This window comes from Halichoerus grypus, chromosome X, assembly GCF_964656455.1.
Source record: "Halichoerus grypus chromosome X, mHalGry1.hap1.1, whole genome shotgun sequence".
Classification (NCBI taxonomy): Eukaryota; Metazoa; Chordata; class Mammalia; order Carnivora; family Phocidae; genus Halichoerus; species Halichoerus grypus.
Window position 1 is genome coordinate 36,497,248 of NC_135727.1, and position 20,773 is coordinate 36,518,020.

Sequence of the window (20,773 nt, forward strand, 5' to 3'; positions counted from 1 at the left end):
AAGAGGCAGGTAACTGGAATTTAAGACAATTGTGTAAATGTGAATTTGATGCCATAAACTGAAGCTTATAGTTAATAAGTTTATTAGTTACAGTTAGAGTCAAGAAATATTACTTTGAACTCCATATACATTCCAACTAACAGCTTTGGGTAGCTTCTACCCCTCTAATCACATCACTCTTTCTTTTTCTCAACCTCCACCATTAATCACATATGCTTTGTCTAAGATACCATTTTGTCACTGACAAAGCAAATTACTTAATGGTTTCCCTAAGGTTTTGTTGCCTGACCTTTATTGCCATGGAGAATGTTCTATACATAGAGTATAGGGCATAATGAACAGCTACTTCAGTATGTCCACCAACCTTGTATATGTCATCAGTATGTCTATGCTGTTGAAAGTTTGAATGGGGGGTGCCTGGGTGGCTCAGGCAGTTGGGCTTCTGCCTTCGGCTCAGGTCATGATCCCTGGGGTCCTGGGATTGAGCCCCACGTCAGGCTCCCTGCTTGGCAAGGGAGTCTGCTTCTCCCTCTCCCTCTGCCTCTGTCCCTGCTCCTGCTCTCTTGCTCAATCTCAAATAAATAAATAAAATCTTAAAAACAGAAAGTTTGAATGGTCTTTCAATTGAAGAAGATAAGTAAAGGAAAAGGAAGAAAGGCAGGGAAGAAAGGAATCTATTACCTGACTAAATAGCAGGTACCTGCATTATGTATGAAGAGAGAACTAGACTTTACAAATTCTAAGACTTTCACTATTTCTCACTCTTCATGGGGCCAGAAGAGACATACAAAGATTAAGTATCTCTATAATAAACTGTTAGTCTGCAAAGATTGGATCTGGCTGCAAAAGTTGACTTTTGGATCCTCCACTTCACAGAAAAGCCCCACACATAATTTCCGTGCATGCCTAGCTCCATTCAAGCCCACAGTAACTCTGTACTAAGCTCCCATGTAGAAGATCTCAGTGTTGGTCTATAGTCCTGACCTTTAGAAGAACGAAGAAGACTTTAGAATATTCTCTCCCTCTCTCTTTCCTCTTACTTCTTGCTCTTGGGATGATTATAGGCATATTAAGTTCATTCAGTTCCCTATTTATAGATTGTTATGAAATCTGGCTGTCAGTAATCAATAACCCAGGGCTTGAAACTTTCTGAAAGAAAAGTATCTTTTGTAGATATTAAAAGGTGTGCTTTTTATAAAGACTAATTAAGGCGCAGTGTCTGAATCGGGGTGGGGGGTGATGATGAGATCACATCATCTATAATGAGTACACCATGTAATTCAAGTGTCTTACTTAGAGAAGCTGGTAAAAGAGAAGCCATATAAAGAGTAAGAAGCTGGAGTGTAGGTATTTCAGTAAGGAAAAAATAGCTCTTAACAAAAGCTATCTGACAGTATTACTAATATGATATAATAACCCAATCACACATATTTTGTTTCACTCATCAGAATAATGATGGCTCGGGCGCCTGGGTGGCTCAGTTGGTTAAGCGACTGCCTTCGGCTCAGGTCATGATCCTGGAGTCCCTGGATCGAGTCCCGCATCGGGCTCCCTGCTCTGCAGGGAGTCTGCTCCTCCCTCTGACCCTCCCCCCTCTCATGTGCTCTCTCTCTCATTCTCTCTCTCTCAAATAAATAAATAAAATCTTTAAAAAAAAAAAAAAAAAAAGAATAATGATGGCTCATGTAATCTCCTTCGGCTGGGAAAATTATTTGCTCATTCATTCAACAAACATTGAACACTTGTTATGTGCCAGGGATTGTTCTAGATAGCTGGGAATACATGGTTTGTTTTTTTTTTAAGATTTTATTTATTTATTCGTCAGAGAGAGAGACAGAGCACAAGCAGGGGGAGCGACAGGCAGAGGGAGAAGCAGGCGCCCCGCCAAGCAAGGAGCCCGATGTGGGACTCAATCCCAGGACCCTGGGATCATGACCTGAGCCAAAGGCAGCCGCTTAACCAACAGAGCCACCCAGGCGTCCCTGGGAATACATGTTGAACAAAATAGACATTGTACAAATCTGATGGTGATAAGTGCAATGGAGAAAAATAAAGAAGGGTAGAAGATGGGGGTGACAGAGACTTCTCTATTGGATTGGGCAGCTAAGAAAGGCCTCTCTGATGAGGTAGTATTTGGCCTGAAGGGAAGAATATTTCAGAAGCTGGAAGAGAAAGTTCCAAGAATTGAGGAAGATTGTGACAGGTTCTGGTATACATGACAGAAAGCCACCTGGGGGACAGGAGCAAAGTGAAAGCCAAGTCAGAAAGGTATTTGTAAGTTAAGGTTGCTTGTACAAGTTTTGTTGGTACACCACCATGCATAGGTGCTTAAGAAATATTTGTAAAATAAGTGCTGTGTGTAATTACAATAGGCACCAATTTCAGGTACAAGAGCTCTCTTTAGCAACTTCCTATGTTATTGTTGAAGAAATATCCACATATAAAGTTGTTAGAAATTATTCAAGACTGTGATCAGAGGCAGAACACAGCATTGGAAAGAGCATAAACTTTAGAGTCAGAAAAATCTGAGTTTCAGTCCCATCTCTACCACGTACTTCCTAGCTGTGCAACTCTTAGCAAGTTATTTAACATCTGCCCCAACCTCCTCATTTATAACATGAACATAAAAGTGACTTTCTCATGCATTTGCAAAGATTATAATGGATGGGGCATGTGAAATGCCAAGCACCACGTCTGACACATACTTAAATAGTAGCTCCTCCCCATTCCTTGCACATGCCTGGTGCTTTAAAACTAAATAAACAAATTTACCTGGCATCATTGCATTTGATTTACACAACAGCTCGGGGGGGGGGGGGCGGGCAGACAGTGCCACAGTGAGCAACATGGACTGCAAACACTCAAAAATACTCAAGGAAAGGGACAGGCCATGGTCAAGTGAGCCGGGGTAAGGATGGCTTGCTCTGTTTAAGTCCTGTTTAGTGGGCAAAGAGTATACATCAGTCCTATCTGGAAAGGGTTAAGGGTAGTATTACTGAAATCACTGATAATGACTCCTTGGGGATTTTCAAGAGAGTTTTTAATTATGCCACATCTACTAGGTTGAACCATATGAACTTTCTGATATTTGACAGGTTTTTGCCTACAAAAATTGAATTTCACATCGTTCAGCCTAATACATCATGACTGATTTTAAGGAACTTTAAAAAGTTTTTTTGCTTGTTTATTTTCTTAAGGCCTGAATGAGGGGAGGCTTAGAAATTACTTGTTTTTCCCCGTTCCCCTGCAAAATAACGGCATAAATAATGTTTATTTGGTGCCAAGAATGATGAGTACCATGTGACTGTCAGATGATAATGTCATATTATTAGCCCTTTGTGCATTTCATATTTACAGCAGCATGTGGCTGAACTCAAGCTTGTCTTTTATCTTCCTCTTGTTCTGACTGGGGGCAGCCAAGTTTGATAGGTCTGTAATTTGAGCAAATGCTGTGAGGGAGACTAAAGAACAGCAGGAACAAATTGGTGCCATTCTGTTCACATGCTAGAGAGAGAGTGTAAAGAGGCAGTTTACTTTCCTGGTTGGGAGAAGTGGGAGGGAAAGATATGGACTGTTAGCGGAGAGTAAATTGCTACTACATAGAAAAATGAACTGAATGGATTTTTTTGGTTGAGGGAGCGTTTCACACAGAAGGGGTTAGTTAGCACAGTGTTTGATGGTGCAGGATGACATCATTGAATCACAAAATGTTAGACCTTGAAGAGCTCTGTGGGATTATCTAGTCCAATCTTCCATTATAGAGGAGGAAATGGAGACGAAGTGAAGGAAGCAACTTTCCCAAGATCCCAGAGCTAGTAACTGTACTCCCCCAGATCATATGTTCCTAACCCAGGGAGCAGGTACAGGTGTGTGAGGGGAACCAGAAACAACAAGATTAACTTGACCTTTCTTGATTCTTAGTGCATCAGTTTCCCATGGATTGGTCATCTAATATAAACATGAATCATTCATAATTGGAGATATGCAAATTAAAATATTCACTGGACTATCACTTCACACTTCTCAGGCTGACAGAAAACAGAAATTTGGATATTGCTAAGGATTGGAAGGGATGAGGGTAAAAAGGAACGAACTCTCCTTCACTGCTGGTGGGAGTCAAAGCTGGTGCAGTCATTCTGGAGAGCAATCTGGCACAACTTAATCTAATGATAAAAACACATATTTTATAGCCCGGCAATTCTCTTCCTGGTATATACTCCACATGAATTTTCACATGGGTCCATATGGGGACATGTACAAAGATGTTCCCTGCATCTATGCCCAGGGAGGCAGGGAATTGGCAGCTATTTGAGTGTTCATTCCTGGGAAAGTGGAGAGGTAAAATGTGATGGATGTACATTCTGGAGTGTAATGTCCCAGTGCGTAGCATCAGGTTAGAGGCATACAAAGAGCATGGATGGCTCTTACATACAAAATGTTGAGAGAAGAAAAAGTATAATAACCAAAAGAAGATACATAATAAATATCATTTACATAAATTAAAATGCATGCATGTAAAACAATACATTTGGAATAGTACATTCAAATAAAGAGATACCCAAAAACATATGAGCATGGTTACATATGTTGGGGGAAGAAAATGGGAAGGGGGGTAGGAGGCTAAAGGGGAATAAAATTAAAATGAAATAAACAAGAGATAGAATGCCAGATTCACATAAATTTTAAAAGAAAACAGTAGATTTCAAATACATGTTCCATTTGAGATTCACTTTGGACTTTGTCTCCAATCTTGTGGAGCATAATGGTGGGGGTGGCATGGGGGAAGTTATTGGTTCTGCCCTTAGGGCTCCTTTGGTAGAAGAATTTGAGAGGCCCTGAACCACTCACAGTAACCATGGGCTTCACTTATGGATCAAACTCTTCCATTTTGGTCCCTTGACTAACAACCTTCCATTCAGCACTCCTGAGGAGATGTCTAGGCCAAAGGAGCCTACTGGACCTACTTTCTATCATTCCCAGTTTCAACTCTTTATCATTTGGTTCCTGAAGAGAGAGCTTTCTGCCCTGATCACCTCTGTCCCCACCCTTGTTCCAACTTCTGGAACTTTCTCTCCTCAGCAGAATGAAGACTTCTTCTGCTTCCTATTGGTTTCTCCCAGGAGGGTTTGCTGTAAGGGCTGCCACTCTGTATTCACTTCCCAGGCAACAGGATAATATTAATTACAGCTAGTGATGGTCCACAATTATTTTACAACTTTCCACTTTTACAATAAAAAGGAAGGTTGTTAAAGCTGCCAAGCCCAGAATTTAGGGTCATGGAATTAAGAGTCTGAAGCTGCACAAAGAAGACAGAAGAAATAGGGACTTCTCTCCTTCAAGATTGTCCAAAGGAGCTTGGTCAGACACAGAGCATGCATGGAAAGGGAGAACTTGGGAAGGCCTAAAATTCTGTAGAAGAGCTGGGCCAGTGAGACAGTTTCTTTAGTAATAATGTCCTATATTTATAAAGAGAACATTGATGAGGAAATCAATAGAACAATTTGTGAGGCTCTAATGAAAGAGCAGATGTGGGAGTAGTGTAAAGTTCTAAGCTAACTGTATCACTTAAGTATTTTCATATTTACGATCGGTCTAGTTGCCAAAGCTCACAAAATTTCCAACAGACATTGCCTACCATTTTCTCAAAAATCCTTTATATACCCTTCATCTGGATCACCTTCCTCCTCACTAATGAATCATCTACTTTCTCAGCCCTTTTGTTCATTTTATAGGTATCCACGTCTCTGTCATTCCATAATATTTATCTTAACCTCCAACAAAACGGGAAAGGGAAATGAGTTCCTGTCAACCAGGGCCAAAAAATTCCCATCACTAAGATTACACATGGTATTAGGGAGTTGTATGTGACTCCAGGAAAACTAGCACCAGGAATTGCTTGGATCCTATTTTCTCAACTTTTAAAATTTCAGTAGGTATTGAAAAGTGGGTTCTAGATCCAGTTAGACTTGGGTTCAAGGCTTGCCTCTGCCATACAGTAGCAAGAAATCTAATCTCTCTGAATCTCAGTTTCTTGATACTAGCAAGTACTTGGCATGTAACTGTCTGAAGAATTGAATGCAAATCTATAAAATAATAATGAACAAAGCTTTTTTTATAGGATTGTGAGATAAGCAATATGTGGATAAGCTATTAGTATAGTCTAAGCTTTATTTGTATATATTATAGTGTTTGGTGTATGGAGGCATTCCATTTTTTTTTTTTTTTTTTTTTTTTGGCAAGGAGGAGTGATGAAAAAGACAAATTTAGTACAGTGTTTATTCCTGAGATGGCAGCAGGGTTACACAGGAGCTTCAAATGTATTAAGGTTTTATTTCTTACACTAGGTAGCAAGTACATAAATGGTTGTATAGTAGCATCCATCTTTATGAGTTTGTCATTTGGACAAATTTTGCTGGTTCCTATGTACCTTAATCATTCTCTTTTTCCTCCATTCTTTCCAGAGCAATGTTATCTGCAAGCTCTATAACTGTTTGGCCATCTTATGACCATACCAATTTTCAGTCTACTTCTCTAAGATTGGACATGTATTTTCTAAAGGGGGTGGGGGAGAGGAAGAAGGGGAGGGGGGGAGGAGAAGAAGGGAAAGGAGTAGGGAATGGGGGAGGGAAAGGGGGAAGAGGATGGGAGAGAGAGAGGGAGAAAAACTATTTGGGCAACTTTGCTTTATTCCTCTTGTCACTCTGGAATCATACAGCTCTGGGACCAAGCCCCAACTTCATCCCTTCTAAGCTGAGTGACATTAGGCAACAGACTTCATTTCCATAAGTCTTAGTTTCCTCACTTGCAGAATTACACCCACCTTACAGGGCATCATGAAGACTGAATGAGATCATATGTATGATGGGAAGCACAACAGGGATTTCCAAACTTTTTACCATCTTATTATCTTCTTATGAAGCCAAATCTTATTATCTTCTGATTATAAAGCCCATCTTATTATCTTCCCCAACCACCACAACTCTGGAACCTGGGTTTTGAGATTTTTTTTTTTTTCTGTACTGAAATATATAAGGTAACTATGCTTTTCTAAAAAACATAAATAGCTACCAATCAGAACAGTTCCAAAGGTCAGTATTACATCTGTGAATTGCTAAATTCCTATCCAAAAGAGTACTTTTTAGTCTAAGGAGCCATATCTTGAATAAGTGTTAAATTTCAATTGACTAAAATTGCTCCAAATCTAGAAGCCATTAAATGATAAGTGTTCACAATCTACCTCCCAAACTATGCTTCCCTCTGCACTCCCCCACACAAACGCTCACATTCCCTAACTATGGTTAAGCCATCAAGAGCATGTTCTCACCTCTTCTTTTTGATGCAGAAATCTAAGTAAAAGAAAATATACAATAAAGAACTGATCTAGGGAAGAGGGGTGGAGGAGAACAGAAAGACAAGAGTCTCCATGGGCTTTATTTGGGAGAAAGATTTAGGGAGACAGAGCTGGGGAGAAATGGGACCTGGGGGCAGCTGTGGTATGTGGAAAATACTGAGAGCAGGAAATGGCCAAGGGGATTTTGAAGAACTCTCTCTGTTCCTTATGAATGTACTCTGTTTTGGGCACTTTAACTTTAGAAAGAGCTTGCTGTGAAGATATCAACTGCTCTTTGATTAGTTTGATGTGGGACTTGTTTTCCTTTGATTATACCACTGTGAGAGATAGAGCCATGATGCAACTGGGCTTTATTCAAATTATGCAGCAAGATCTCTTAAACCAAGTCAAATTGTTTTCTAAACATACTGCCTCATTCCATAAGGAAAAGAACACAATCTTTAACTGTGAAATCTTTCCAAAGTTCTCCCAGGAGTCCTGGGGTATTTTCTCCAAAATGCATTAACTTCTATAACTGGAAGTCAAGCTCTGCTCTCTATTTGGCAGGATCTGTATCATTTACAACCCAAATCTAAGGATTTTTAATGACAAGCTGTCATTTATTGAACACTTACTCTGTTAGCACTTTACAGATACCATCTTATTTAGTTCTTATAATAACACTATTACAAGGGAATTATTGTCCCTATTTTACAGATAAAGAAACAGATCAAGAGTTGAAGTGATTTCCAAGGTCACCCAACACAGCCATAATTCAAACCCAAATTTATCCAGTGCCACGACTTGTGCTTTCAATTACTACACTTTGTGCCTGGAAAGAGACTAATGGGTTACTTATCTTGAGAATATAAACATTTTAATTGTATACCCAAGGAATGACTCTGTACCAAGTTAGCAACAGAGATGTTTTTGAGTAGGGGACTATTTCTAGCAGAAACCATGAGCAAATCTCTTCTCCCTGAGCCTTGATTTCTTCAACTCTAAAATGAGAATACCAATACCTGACACACAAAGTTGTTTGCATGATTGAATGCGAAAAGAAATGTAATACCATAGGTACTCAGTGAACGGTGGCTGTGGTTGCTATTGTTAATATTATTGCCAAGAGAATGAATGGATTTTCATTTATTTTATTTTATTTTTTAATGGATTTTTATGAAGGAAGCAGTTTGTTCAAGTCAACTAAGGTAATATTGGTTGTGGACAAGGTACCATATGTCTATATTAATTATTTTTAGTGAATGAAATTTACTAGAAACTGGTTTGGGTTGGGAAGGTCAGAGCAAACACTCTGAGGTGAGCAAGAAGTCTTCTTAAATGTACAGGGGTACTAAAGGGGAAGGTGTCTATGAAAGGACAGAAAGGAAGTAAAGGGACAGAAAGGAAGTGAATGTGAAAATTGGACAAATCAAGGAAATAAGGTGAGTTAGGAGACAGGCCAGAGCACCTACAAGGAAGATTTTAAAGCAAAACTCAGGAAATCCTATACACTGGAGAATACCTTTTAAGTTGTACTTAATTGTGGCTTCCACAGTGTAAAGGAAGGAATGTGAGCTCATTACATATTGCTTTCTAAATATGGAGGGGAGGAAGAAAAAGTCTCAGTGACATTGACCACATGTGCCTTGTAGAAAGTTTAAACAAGGTTATTGAATCAGAATTCTTGTCCAGTGCTCCCCATTCCTGCTGTCAGAAACGAAATCTGTTGGGACTCAGTGTTAACCTACTTCCCTAGAACTCATCTGAGGACCATCTTAGAAGTACAGCTAACAGTCCATGTTTCCATCAGGAAGTCAGATGGGAAAGAGGTCACAGGAAGACCAGCCCTCCCCTCAACAAACAAACTGAAGAAGAGAATCATCAAGGGCCCCAGCTTCTCAATTCTCAGTTCTGCCCCTTTTTCTCCTTCAGTGCTCTCGTGTCCTCAGCCTTATCGCACTCATTTCCATTTCTTTAATTCACATGCACATATAACCTACTCCTAACAGCTTCACAGACCTTAAGGCTTCTTCAGGGCACAACTTCAAGTAGCACCATTCATACTGGAACAGCTTATGCAGCCTTGGCAGCGCTTCCTAAACCTCACTTCGAGGACCCCTGGGCAGAAGAGAAAGAAAAAATATCCCCCAGCGTAATGTCAGAGGTATAGCCCAAAGGGATTTGTTGCAAGACTGGAATTATTTTGTTATCTCTGATTTTATTGTAAAACAAAAGAAAGTTATATGAATTTCAGTCTATTCTACTAGATATTGCTATAGACTGAACTGCACCCCCCAACACACACAATTCATATGTTGAAGCCCTAACCCCCAATGTGGTGGCATTTGGAGATGGGTTTGAAGGGTACTGAAGGCAGGAGGAAGTTTTGGTTTGGGTTCATTAGAATCATCCTAAACCTCTTGCATTTCCATACCACGTGAAGTGATTTACTCCACCTAGGGTTTGGGTATACTGGCCCCAGTGAGTGCCTGATAAGAATAGCATAGGCTAACACGAATGATTAATCCAGAACAAGCAATCAACACACAACTGCTGCCCAAATCCGCTCATTCACCTAAACAACCACTGTTTACCAAACCTCTACTATGTGCCAAGCAATAGGCACATTGCGCAGATATCGAACATACAGAGAGAATTTAAACACAATCTGATATGGGGAAATCAGACCAGGAAGATGTGACTGGTATCCAGGAGAAAAGGAAAGATGCTCTTTTTCCCCTATGCTCAAACTGTCCTCAAATTTCCTACTTACTAGCCCTTTATCCAGAGAACTAGAATTGCTACTTATAAAATATGGTGAAGCTAAGTACTGAGAAAAAGAGAGGACTTGCCCACAATGCACATTTTTCACAGCACCAACTTGTATACACTGTTAGCTATGTGTTTGCCTTCAATATTTGCATTCATTATGGTATCAGGAAGATCCAACCGAGGAATAAAAAGATCATTTAAAAAAAGCTACCAAGTCTTATCCTAGTTTTGTCTCAGAGTAGCAGGTGATTTACTTCGTTATATCTGAATAATGTTCAAGTATCAAATTTATCTTCTCCCAGTTGAATAGCAGATTTGAGACCTCTTAGAGGCCTCTAAACCAGCTTACTCCAATCAAATCCTGGTGCTTTAGCAAAACATGGTGTGATTTTAAGTCAAAATTGTATTTTAGAAACCCCCACAGACCTCAGGCACTCCCCAAACCTACTTTTGCTTGCAACTAATAGTACTAGGGAACACCTTCCAATGGGAGCAGAGACTGTGATCACAAGGAAAGTATGCAACAAATGAGTCCATCTGTGTGTGGCGATGAAGAAAAGGAGAAGCCAGTAAGAGAATTGTGAGGGGAGATGGCCGGCAGTTCTTGTTGAGAGAACAAAGATGAAAGAGCAACGGAAAGAATATCAGGGCCAGATTCAGAGATTTTAACATTCCTCAAAGTTCAAATTAACCGAGCTAGGGCACAGTGAGGATCACGTATGAATGTAAACTCAGGAGGCAACTAGAAAAATGTGCTGAATTTGGGTGACATGAATTGAAGGGAGAAACGGAGGGAAAATGAGAGCTACTTTAAAAAAAAATCCTGAGGAATCTTAAATCGTGTGTATCCTGTAGGGCCTGTACAATAGCCCAAATACATTGAAAAGAGATTGTTTGCAGTGGGATGACCCTGTAAAGACAAGTTACTTCCTCAGATGGGAAAGCAACATCCAACTAGGCAGACTGAGGATCCAGGGTATTGACATGCTATTTCTGAGGTAATATGGACTAGTGGACATCCATGAGCATGGGTTTTTGTGTTAGAAAACCCTGGGTGTGAGTTTTCCTCGGCGACTTAGCAGTTGGCTGACTGACCTTGGACAAGTTAAACTCTGAACTTCAGCATCCTCCACTGTCAAGTGGACACAATATAAGTGCCTGCCAACAGGCTTGTATGAATTAAATGAGATACTGCATGTAAATGCTTGGAACAGAGCCCCACACATAGAAAATAATTGATAAATGTTGGCTATTATCATTTTTTGCCATTATCACGTTAGTCAGTGATAGGAACAGGATCAGATTTTAACTGGAGGATGAGGATGAATAGATCTGGAGCACTGGGAACTGTTGAATATCGCATTTTGAGGACGGTAGTGCCAGCATGAAGGGACCCGGAATCCCAGAGGTGGCATATGCACACAAGGTTTCTAATCGATGCTGAGCAGAGAGGGACAGGGACCCTGAAAGAGCACAGAAAAGTGCCAAGGACAAGTTTCTCATCTTTCAGGACTTAGCTCTTGGCCAGTCATATGTACAGATAGCACTGGGACAAGCTTCCTGATGTGGCCACTGCAGAAGCTCTTCCACTTTGCTCCCACCAGCCTCCCAGGGAGTACAGTTTCCAACAGAGGTGGCAGGGAGTGCTAAATGTTGTAGGGAGACTGCTCTTCACTGCATCTAATGCCTCTACACAAAGCCAGCATAAGACAAAATGTTTGCCAAACCCAGGGCTCACCCAGCCTGGGCAAGTGGTTCTGCTTCCCTCCTTCCATCCCTCCCCTCTTCATAACTGATTCCTTTCCAGGACACCTGTTCTATCCAGTTAAAAGAAAAATATGCTAGTTAAGAGCAGCTCTGGGGTCAGTGTGGTTATGTTTGGAAGCTGCTCCTCCAATAACTTGTGTGACCTTGGACAAGTCATTGTCCAAAGCTTAGTTTTCTCACGTGTAAGATAAGAATAATTCGAATTGACTTTCCTTACAGGATTGTTGTGAGGCTTGAGTGAGATAATACATGTTAGGTTCTTCTCCTGGAGTCCTGCCTATGTCTATGTTCTAGGTAATTGATTGCTGTGGTTATTCAATTGTCACACATTGTTCTCTTGACTAGCACACCATAGCTCACTCCCAGAATGTAAATGAGATCTGAACAAATGTGCTTCAAATTCAAATATTCATTGAGCAGAACAATGCTGGAGTTTGGGGGAGGGGAAAAGGTATCAAGATGGACACACAAACACCCACCCACAATCAGCTCTCACTTAAAAATCTATCATTCTCTTCCTTCCCAAAGACATTTGGCCAGGGGCTTTTGAGAACCAGCAACAGGTTCTGAAGGGAAGTATCTCCTCTGCATCCCCTACCTCTCCTCACCCAAAGCCACCACCAAGGGGGCAACAATCTCGTCAGACCAATCACAGAATTTCAGACCAGGAAGGGAAAGGCCATTCCAAGTCATTGAATGAAATCTTCTCTGAGGCCCGGAGAGGCCAAGTGGCTTGCTCAAGTTCCCACAGCAAATTCATGGCTGAGCTGGCAGTGGAAACCAAACTCCCTAATTCTTGTGCAGCTTTCCAAAGGAGGCAGCACGTGACAAAATCTGAAAATTGCACGATGTCCCTCTGAGAGTACAGCACTGGCTGTACAATGGCATATATTATACAGGGAATAATGATTGTGTTTCTTCTCTCCCTACTGAGCTGTATTTGGCAAGTTGTTGGTACTGAAAAAGGTGTAGCTGTAATTCACTATGACTACTCCTCATCCCCTCCATGAACATGCCATGTGTTCAGCCATTTGCTTGCATATAGATTATTTATGTTATGAAGAATCTGCATATCTACCCAAGATATCCACCCAGCCCAGATATAGGAGGTACTAACAGCTCTTGAGGGGCAGGGAATATTTTTTTTTCACCTTCTGACAGCCCTTGGCATTGTTCCTGATACAAAAGGGATTCTTGAAATGCTTTTGGTGACAGTCGAATTTCTTAGTAATGTGTCAGTGTGTGTGGAAGGGAAGTGAGGAAAGATAAGGAAGGAGATATGGAAGAGTGGGGTGGGGGAAGAGAAGCATGGGGAAAGGGCGGAAGGAAGTAAGACAATAATGGGCAGGTCAGGAAGTTTATTAACAGTTATTGTATCTCATTCTAGAACAATATACGAGAGTGTTTCTCAAAACATGTGTTGTGGAATAGTGTTCAGTGGGCTGCCACACAGGTAATAGTTCTGTGAGTCAAAATAATATGAGAAAATTCTGGTAAGCAAAGAGTAATCAGGTTTCTTTACTGCAGGACGACTTGTAGTAAAACTAGGATTGCAGTCTACATCTATCCACTCAGGTGCTTATCAGTGCCTGCCAAAACAACCACATACCTTTACAGTACCCCAGGAGATAACATACTTATACATACATGCACGCGCACACACACACACAGAATAGGCTGGTACCTTGAAGAAGGGCATCTTGGCCACTTTCCCATGTGAAATTTCCTTCCCCCTTGCTAAACACCCTTGGCTCTGGGCATTGCTGTCTTCCTAGCATGGCCTCAGTGCCACATAGATATAACTGGAGTTGTGAACTTTATCCTTAGGCATCTTTTTTGGACATCAGCCACAACAAGGTCCAGATCCTTCACTTTGAGGACTAGGCTCCACACCCAACCATATGACCATACTCAAATGAAAAAGAGGAACAAGGCAACATTAGCTTCTGTAAAGACCATAAATATAATGCTGGGGTCAGTAGTTGGTGGAAGGTAGTAGGTAACAATTATTTGTCACCACTAGTTAGTAGGTGGAGGTAATATTGTAGTGGTGGTTCTAGTACAGGCACCCCTGCATATTGAAATGTAAAACATATTCAGAACATGTTATATAGTAAATTAACATGAAGTGCAACCTTACATTTCATTGTTTTGAATGGGAAAATAGCAATACATTCTCAATTCATCCAAAGCACCAACCAATATTAAATATTTCTAAAACACTCCTAATTATTACTTAAACACTCTTAAATAACTACATATCAATTCACAAAGTATTTGTTAATAATATAAAGCATTTAAAATGTTAATATCTAGTTATTTAACACTATAAACTCAGCAGTAGGTATTTTTATGCTTGGTATACAATAATTTACAATCTTAGAAACAAATTATATTTCCTTTTTAAGCTGCAATGAACATATACTGTAATTCAAATAAACAATGAAATGATATGTTCAAGACTCTTCAAGATGCTGTTCCCATGGACCCCGGTTGATAGTATCCTCAGGCACTTTACATAAGCAAATATTGGACCTCACGGAGGGAGAAAGTCTTAGGAAAAATGTGGGGGAAATGATAGTGATGTTTTAGTATAATGCTTTACATCAATTGAAACATAAGATACCATCTTATCCAGAGAGGGGTACATTCTATGTCCTTTGGATGGGACTTCCATATGGCTCAAATGTTTCATTTGAGGGCTTTCAATCTGAATAGAGGATTTTGGGTAAACATTTTTGTAACTTGTTATAATGATTGTCCAGATAGTGAAAGTTCAGATAGCAAGGGATATCTAAATAGTAGTAGTAATGATAGGCTCTCATTTACTGAAAACTTTACTTAAGAGCAAGGTCCCTATTTGTCTCATTCAGCGATGTATTCCCAGTGTCTAAGCACAAAGCTCAGCACATTACAAATGTTCGACAAATAGTTGTTCAGTGAATGCACTGAGCATAAACTGAGTAGCAGGCACTAAGCAATTTACCTGTCTTATCTCACTGAATCTTAATAGTCATTATTCCCATTTTTCAGATGAGGAAACTAAGGCCCAGAATTAAAGAGGAACTTGGCCAACATTACACAATTCATGTGTCAGGGCAAGGGACTTGAACCTTCCTGAGTCCAAAGCCAATGTTTTCAACTACCATCCCATACATGAGTCTCTTCTTTCATTTAAAACTTCACTGGGTGTTATACGCAACTAATGAATCGTTGAACACTACATCAAAAACTAATGATGTACTATATGTTGGCTAACTGAAAAAAAAAAAAAACTTCAGATAACTGTTTGGGTTCCAGAGTATAGAGTTTTCTGACACCTCAGGTCAGAGACCTTGGAAAAAAACCATCTGCTTCTGAAAATTATGAATGTCTTGCACATGATTTCATTAATACTGTTAGGCCAAGTCTTTAAATGCTAGGACATATTTTTTATTAGAATCAATAATAATTATAGCTACCTAATGTTGAGCCTTCATTATGTGCCAATCAGGTACTGTGCTATGTAATATTATATTGTTGAAAAGAAAACCACAGGCCCAAAATGGTGTCACTTAGATCAAATTATCAAACCAAGGCTTAAAACCTAATTTAATTGCAGTTTCAACCTCCCCCAGAAATACAGTCTTAACCAGTTAGCCAGGAATTTTTTGATCAGTGCCAATGAAATAATCTGCCAGGTGGACCCTTTCTATCCTCCAAAGGAAGATGAGGTAATCTCCATGATAAGACCTCCTGTTCTTCCTTCTAAGGGAAGTGACCTTGCCTCGGACAAACCTTTTCTTTTGCTAATAACTTTCTTACCCCACCACCCTTCCCATAAAAAACTTCTTTTTGTACAACTTGGAGTTCCCTTCTACTTGCTAGATGGGACGCTGCCTGATTCATGACTGATTAACAAAGCCAATTAGATCTTCAAATTTACTCGGTTTAATTGTTTTTGTTTTTTAAAAAGAATTGTTTATTTATTTGAGAGAGAGCGAGAGTGCATGCGGGAGCAGGGGAAGGGGCAGAGATAGAGGGAGAGAATCTCCAGCAGACGCCCTGCTGAGCACAGAACCTGACATAGGGCTCTATCCCAGGACCCTGAGATCATGACCTGAGCCAAAATGAAGAGTAGAATGGTCAACCAACTGAGCCACCCAGGTGCTCTGAATTTTGTTTCTTATCAATATCCATCATTTCAGTTAACCTTCACGGTAACCTGATGAATTCCCATTTTATAGACAAGGAAACTGAGACTTGGAAAAGTTAACTAACTCACCTAGGCAAATATCCAGTAAATGATAGAGCTGAAATTTGAACTCAGTGTGTCAGATTACAGAGCACATGATCTCCCTCACTTACCACACCACTGATGACTAGCTGATAAACCAGCCCATATGACAAAACAGCAGACCTTACTGCCGCTGCCTTATCAACTACTGTCAGGACTTGAAGAAGTCCCACCCTCTTCCTGTCGGCTTTTGCAAATCCTACTGTTCTTCCATACTCAACCCAATTTCTACTTCCTCCATGAAGCCTTCCCCAACTTTTGTTTTACTCCTCAGTGATTGCTCTCTCTGCTAGGTCCCCCTCAGCACTGCATGTGTGAGTCTCAAAGAGTTGTCAATTCCTACTTTCCCTGCACTGGTCTCTGGCTTCCCTTGTATAGATGCCTTCTGTGCTCTCACTGGTTGGACTGGGAGCTCACATAGTGCAAGACCCAGGTTCGCTGTGAAGGGGAGCAGAATATGCCACTACTACATATGCCTCTTTGGTGTAAAGATTATCTTGAGCTAATTATTTTTAAGAAATAGCCAACACAGGAAAGGCTCTGAAAACTGAGAAAGAAGTTGCTGTTTTATAAGGTAAAAAAATCTCCACTTGTAAGGGTGTCTCTCTTTCTGTACTAGAAGGAGGAGGATGACCAAATCTCTAGAAACTCTTTATCAGTGGGGAAGGCAATGAGTTAAATGTGCATAATAACCTTATCCTTGTTTACTGTGCTTTTCCTGGTAACCTCCCATAACTAGCTCTCCATTCCCCCCCTCAACATCTTTCTTTTGTCTTTAGCTGCAGATGGTATTTAAGGTGGTGGCTTGGGTCATTTGGGGGAGTTATTCAGCTTCTCTGGGTCTCTCCCGTATGCAGGAGGTATACACGCTATTAAACTTTTGCTTGTTTTTCCCTGTTAATCTGTCTTTTATTACAGGAGGGTCTCAGCCAAGAATCTGGAAGGGTGGAAGGAAAATTATTTTTCCTCCCTTACAGCTGGTTCTGGCTACCTATTTCTTCACCATAAGTAGAGTGCCATGAGTACAGTAGGGACAGGAGAGTGTGGCTACAGTGCCACAGGATACAGGTGAATCTTTTGTTGTTATTACTGAAGCAATATACATCTAGTGTTAAGAACTTAGAAAATCTATGTAAGCAAAATGGAGAAAAATACTTAAAACTCTGTCATTAACCACCTAGAAAGAACCTTTGTTAAGAGCTTAACAGTTCAGTGCACATTCTTTCATACCTGTTTTATGCATGCATGCTCATAGATTTTACTCATCAGAGCTCAAACTATTCAAACTAACTTGTCACTTGCTGTTCCAGTAAAAACACATGGTGAATACTTTGCCATGGCATTGAATGTTCTTTTACATCACCTTTAAAAGACTACATCATACTATAGCATACAATAAAGTTGATTTAATGTATTTTCTAAATATTAAACATCTACATTGTTTCAAATGATTTGCTATTCAGACAAACTGGAAGCAACCTAAATGTTACTGCTAGAGGAGTAATTAAATAAAAATGGTACAAACTTTCAATGGAATACTATGCAGCTGCTACAAAGCTTGATGTAGAATGCTAAGTGATGATTTGGAGTGATTACCAAGATATGTTATAAAGTAAAAAGCGAAAACTGCAAGATCACATGTGTAAAATGGACTGTATTTTGGGTAGATGGTTTTATGTGCAGAGATTTTTCTGGAAAGACCTATAGATACAAAAAAACACAACACTGTTATCAGTGGTTTTACCTGGGGAGGCATAGGACTAGAAATGGGCAGAAAGAGGCTTTTTTCCCCTTAATTTTATACCCTTAAAAAGGATTGAATATTTTATCTTGTGCAGTATACACACACACACACACACACACACACACACACAGTATGGTGATGAAAAACCTTTTCACTAAATATTTTTACATATTTATGATATGAGATTTTTCTACATGTTGGGGAGGGAAAGGCAGGGACAAGTTATATTGGCACTGAGTGCCCAAGGAAGTTGATAGAGGACACACTGTTAGGAAGAGTAAACATGTCCCCTGGGAAGGCTCAGGAAGCACTTTGCTCCATTGCAAAGTTGCCAAAGTCAGGCTTCCCAGATCGACCCCCTACTGCAGACACCAGAGCCCAAGGGGAGAGTGAGGCTTCCAATTCTTGCTCTAAAGAAATGCTTTCTCAGCTTTGCTTCCCAAAGCCCTCAGAGGGTGCTGAGAGAGATGCCAAGTTTCCACTGCCTGGCTGCCATTTTGCTCAAAGCAGATTCACCTTTTAAATGATTTTAAATTGTGGTAAAATGCACATAACATAAAATTTACCATCTTAAACATTTTTAAGCATGCAGTTCAGTGGTATTAAGAAAGCAGATTCACTTTTACCCTGATTCATACATTGCAGCTCCATAGTTAAAAGACATTTGATAACTAATGCTCCAAACACAATATTTTCTGATTTTTCCAGGCCATGGCACAGGTGAAAAATGATACAGTTTGTATGCTGCATCTAAGTAGAATGATAAGTTCGCTTATAACCAGAGGCAAAATCTGCTGATGGACTCTGGCTGCCTCAGTATCTACTAGACCACTTGGAAGGATGAATAGCTCAGCACACCTATAACTCACTCAGGGCATATTAGTATGCCTCAATTTACCAGTTGAAAAAGCAGTGTTTAAAAGACTGAGGGAACCAGCTCTCAAAACTTGAAGTTAAAAAGCCAGTGCTGAGTGCCCTGTCTTGAATCTCCTGTGATTAGCAACAACAGTCTGCAAAAAGGGAAAGGGCACAAAGGGTACTGAGAATGCAGTGACTCAAAGACAGCTGAGCCCACTTACATGACTCAATCAGAACAGAGTGTCATGGGCATCAGTCAGTATGTTTCATAGAGTGTTGGTTAATGCAGCAATCAGTTGAAGTAAAGGTCTGTTAAAGAGCTTCTTCTGCCATTAGTACCATGCAATGAAAGCTCACCTTACTTCTGGGACCTAGCACAGAAAAGGGTCTCTGAAGAACCCTACTTCTCATCAAGTTGGGGTTTGCACTCAGTCATGGGGGCTGCAACAGTCAGGCTCATCCAAGTCAGGAAAAGTCTGGGATCAAGAACACTAACCATTGAGTAGAGGAGCAATTATTGAGACCCAGACCACGCATCCTTCCGCCCAAACATTGCTTCAAGTTCCTGGGGTATAAGGAATATAGGGAGACCCTGTAGAAAGAAAACTCTCAAGAATAGAAACCTAAGACCTTAAAGAAAGTTTCCCACATGATAAGGGATCCTGAGAAGAGGAGGCCTAATTTGTAACATAGGAGATGTAGAGTTAGGCTGAACCTCTAAGGTTCTTCAGGCTGTGTTTTAGAAGTAGAACACCATAGCTACGCCCAGGTTGTCTTTTTTTCATAATAAGTAACATTTATAAGCATTTACTATACACTAAACAGTTTACGTTTTATTCCATTTAATCCTCACGAGGAAGATTAATCCATTTAATCCTCACAAGGAGGATTAAATGAATTAATCCATGTAAAGCAGTGAGGACAGTGTCTAGTATGTAATAGACACTCAATTAATGTGAGCTAAAACAAACAAAAAATAGTCTGAGGTGGATATAATATTATCCATGCTTAATGTTTGGGGCAACTTATGCCCAGAGAAGTAAGATAACTTGCCTAAAATCACATCGAAAGTAAATGGCAAAGCTGGGAGGCAGGCAGTTTGATTCTAAAGCACTACACTGTCTTATATCATCTACCCAACCAGCCAACCAACCAACATGTTTCTAGACACCTACTCAATCTCACATAGTTCAGATACAGACGTGATAAAGTCCCAGGCCCAGTCCTCAAGAAATCCTACATCTAATATAGCATTTCCCAGCCAGGTCTGTTATGAGAAGAGATAGAGTTATAGCTAGAGCTGCCCTATATTGTTCAATTGGAGTAGGCACATGAAAAATCTAGGGTAAATGAACATATGTATCACATTAAAAAAAAAAAAAAAAAAAAGCTTGAGATCTTCTGTCTGGTGTGAGACAGACCTAGAAACCAGTAACTGTAGTATGGCCTCTGTACCGTGTTGTAGGCACGCACAAGAGGAAACCATTAATTCCACCGGGGACTGAGGAAAGATAGAAAATGGGTAACATGGAGGATATTATCTTCTCTTCTAGAATTCTTATGGCAGGCGAGACAGGGCTTCACTGGAATGCAAGAAAAGACAGTCGGCACTGGAAAAGGAACAAAGATGGACAAAATCAGTCTTCCCATTTCCTCAACTCCTGCTTTTTTGACGTAAGAATAACTTAGGGAGAAAAAAGGCTGAGGAAGGGGCGCCTGGGTGGCTCAGTTGGTTAAGCGACTGCCTTCAGCTCAGGTCATGATCCTGGAGTCCCGGGATCGAGTCCCACATCGGGCTCCCTGCTCAGCAGGAAGTCTGCTTCTCCCTCTGATGCTCCCCCCTCTCATGCTCTCTCTGTCTCTATCTCATTCTCTCTCTCAAATAAATAAATAAAATCTTTAAAAAAAAAAAAAAAAAGGCTGAGGAAGAGAAGGCAAAGAAAAGGGATTCTCAAGCAGGGAAAACCCAGAAAGGAAAAGAAAACAAGAGAGTAGAGAAGGATACTCCGAGGTCATACTGAGAGCT

At 40.3% G+C, this 20,773-nt stretch overlaps 1 protein-coding gene across 1 annotated transcript in view; it reads right to left on the reverse strand.

Moving 5' to 3' along the window:
• The window catches only part of RTL4 (retrotransposon Gag like 4), a 138,847-nt gene extending 129,414 nt beyond the window's left edge, over positions 1-9,433 (reverse strand). Inside the window, exon 1 of the mRNA XM_078063903.1 lies at positions 9,350-9,433. The gene's annotated coding sequence lies outside the window, so the exon portion shown is untranslated. The remainder of the gene's footprint in view (positions 1-9,349) is intronic.
• Between the last annotated feature and the right edge of the window lie 11,340 nt (positions 9,434-20,773).